At 37.6% G+C, this 3,205-nt stretch overlaps 1 non-coding gene across 1 annotated transcript; it reads right to left on the bottom strand.

Moving 5' to 3' along the window:
- Positions 1-282: 282 nt before the first annotated feature.
- TRNAK-CUU lies at positions 283-355 on the bottom strand. The gene has a single exon. It is a non-coding gene; the product is annotated as a tRNA-Lys (tRNA).
- Between the last annotated feature and the right edge of the window lie 2,850 nt (positions 356-3,205).

Genomic DNA, 3,205 nt, shown 5'->3' with positions numbered 1-3,205 from the left:
CTGAGACAAAATTGAGTGATACAATCTCATTCCCATAATGCCAATGTGTATTTAGTCCATTTATTTAGAAGTGGTTTTGCTTTAATTACCACAGTTTTGCTCTTATAATTTTCTTTTTTTTTGAGGGGGGAAGGCAGGGCAATTGGGGTTAAGTGACTTGCCCAAGGTCACACAGCTAGTACATGTGTCAAGTGTCGGAGGCCAGATTTTGAACTCAGATCCTCCTGACCCCAGGGCTGGAACTCACTGTGCCACCTAGCTGCCCCAAACGAAACACAACTGCACCCAATGTGGGGCTTGAACTCATGACCCTGAGATTAAGAGTCTCATGCTCTACCGACTGAGCTAGCCGGGCAACAATTTTCATGTTAAATGAGAACTAAATTTTAAGATTTTGTATGCTCAACATAGAAAGGTGTTGTCTTCAAGTATTAAAATTTTATTTAGCAAAAATCTCCTAATTTCTAAGTCATTTTAAAGTATTTAAAGTAGGTTATCCTAGTATACAACATGTGACACACTATGTGTATCAGTAAGGCAATAAACACAGCATCAACGATAATCGTGAATATGCCTATGTAGTTCTGTAATGCAAAGTATGAGAGACTCTCCATAAAGAAGGTAAAAGAAGTATAACATTTATTCAGACACCAGAGAACTGTTCCCCATAACCAAATGTTCAGCTCCCACAGCCAGTTAGCCCACTTTATTATAACAGCAAGGAACTTAAAACACAATGTTGTAACATGGAGCCTAGCCATTCCAAAACCTCTCTGACCCCCTGCTGGGGTCTTCCCCAAACACAAACTCACAGTACAGCTAAGTCAGCCTATTCAGTTCTAACCATCATGATGGTGTTCATTAGCAGCCATTAGCAGTCATAACTGCTCTGCTTTCTCTCTTTCTCTCTCTCTCTCTCTCTCTCTCTCTCTCTCTCTCTCTCTCTCTGCATTTCCTGTGACATAACTTCCTTTTCCTATCAGGAAGCTCCTCCTACCACATGTGATTTATCCTGTGGCATAAGCAGGTCACATGGCCTATTAATGGGTGGGAAAAATCTTCAAATCTAATTGCTACTACACCATGGAATCTCAGTGAAGAGAAGTTTGAGAGGTTATTTCATCCAATACTTTGCCTCTAGGCAGGCTAAGCCTAAGTCTTACCAAATAGTTAGATGGTCATCTCTTAACATTTTCAAGAGATTCCTAAGGAAGGAGTTTCAATAGCTGTCCCTGTTGAATCCTTTTCAGTACTTAAACATCATTCTGAAAATTTCCCAATAGGTGTAAGCAAAATCTTTCATGCTGCCATTTTCTCTTGTTCTCTTCCCAGTAAAGGCCATATAATTGGTATCCAATATGCAAAACTAACTATGCTAAATGCTTCTCTCAAAGGTTAGAATGTTGGCCTACTGGAGATAGCCAAGGTCTTCATGTGAGCCAATTAGCTTTGCTCTGTTTCAAGTCCACAGATTTCACCTTTAAATCCAGTTATGTATGCTTTGGTCAAATAAGGGTGGAGGATGATAAGGAGGATAGATGAATGAATATAAATCCATCATTACCACTCCCAGAAGAAACCACTCAAAGTACATGCTTTCCATCTTTTTCATATATGAAGAGTGAGACTATGCTGCTGCTGCTGCTGCTGCTGCTGCTGCTGCTGCTGCTGCTACTACTACTACTACTACTACTATCTTATATTTACATTATCATTTAAAGTTTTTAAAATGTTTTACGTAGATTATCATATTTTATCTTCACAATGACCCTGTTAGAAAAGTACATTAATTGTTACCAGTCCCAATTTACAGATGAAGAAATGGAGGTTAAAAGACGTTAGGTGACTTGCCAAGGGTCACATAGTTAGCTAATAAGCATCTGAGGTGAAATGTCAGCCCAGCTATTCTTGACTTTCAACTATTTGTAGCAGTTTGACTGCTACAATTCATCTCTATATTATAGAATTTTATCCATAATATAGCCTCCAGAATAGAGATTCTTAACCTAGGGTCTACAATTTTAAAAATAACATACATATATAAACTGTATTTCAATGTAATTGATTTCCTTCATAATCTTATGTATTTTATTTTATGCATTTGAAACCATTATTCTGAGAAGATGTCCATATACTTCATGAGGCTGCCAAAAGGATCACTGATACAAGAAAGGGTAAGGATTCCTGTTTTAGAGGGAAATCTGTCTTTTTCAAAATGTCTCCCCTATAGCAAATGATTTGTCCAAGGTCACATAGCTAATGAGTGTGTGAAGTGGGAGTGTAACCTAGGTCTCCTGACTCTTAATCCAGCACTTTATTCATTATTCTGCATTGTTGCTCAAGGGATGGGTTTATAGTATAGGGGGCATGTTGTAATTTTCTATATTTTTCATTTTTCTGTTATACTAGAGAAAGTCAATCTACTTTTCCAGTGCAGAACCAGAATTCTGTTTTACTTGTATGTTTTCCATTACCAAGGACCAGAACTCCCCGTTTTATTCTGAAATATCCGAAGTAATGGATGGGCTTCCAGTCTTCCCTACTATGGCAATGCCCAGGGAACAATGCCATCCATGGTACCCCTTTACTGTTACGATGAATTTGGGAGGTGACCATAATTCATCACACAGATTGACGACTAACAGAGGTCACCAATCCATCTGAAGTTAACGGGAGAGGGTAGAAGACATTTGTTATGTCTCCATTACAAACTAAATATACAGATTCATAACATAACAAAACAAAACAAACTATTAATGTTTCTGGAGAAATATCTAATTTTGCAATTTTTGTTAAAATTTATTAACAATTATATGTGATTTTATCTTTACTACTTGTGAGACCTTAGGCAAGTCACTTAATCTCACTAGGCCTCAGTTTCCTCATATGTTGATCTGCACTAAGACTTTTGGGACAAGCTGTGTTCTACTGAAGAGAACAAAATTTATACATAAAAGCAGACACAAAATACACAAAAATTAAATACAAAATAATGGAAAAAGAGGCATTTACAACTGGGGCACCAATAATGGCCTTGTTTGGAAGTTGGCATTTGAACTGAGCCTTAAAGTAGTTAGACATTCCAAGAGGTAGAGATAAAGAGAGAGCATTTCAAATTTGAAAATATCCTGTACCATGGCAGATTACAGAGGCTACAGGTTACAGAGAAGCAAGAGATGGAACTTCATGTAGGGAAAACAGCAAG

This window comes from Trichosurus vulpecula, chromosome 1 (genome assembly GCF_011100635.1).
Source record: "Trichosurus vulpecula isolate mTriVul1 chromosome 1, mTriVul1.pri, whole genome shotgun sequence".
Lineage (NCBI taxonomy): Eukaryota > Metazoa > Chordata > Mammalia > Diprotodontia > Phalangeridae > Trichosurus > Trichosurus vulpecula.
This window is presented reverse-complemented; position numbering and strand designations above follow the sequence as displayed.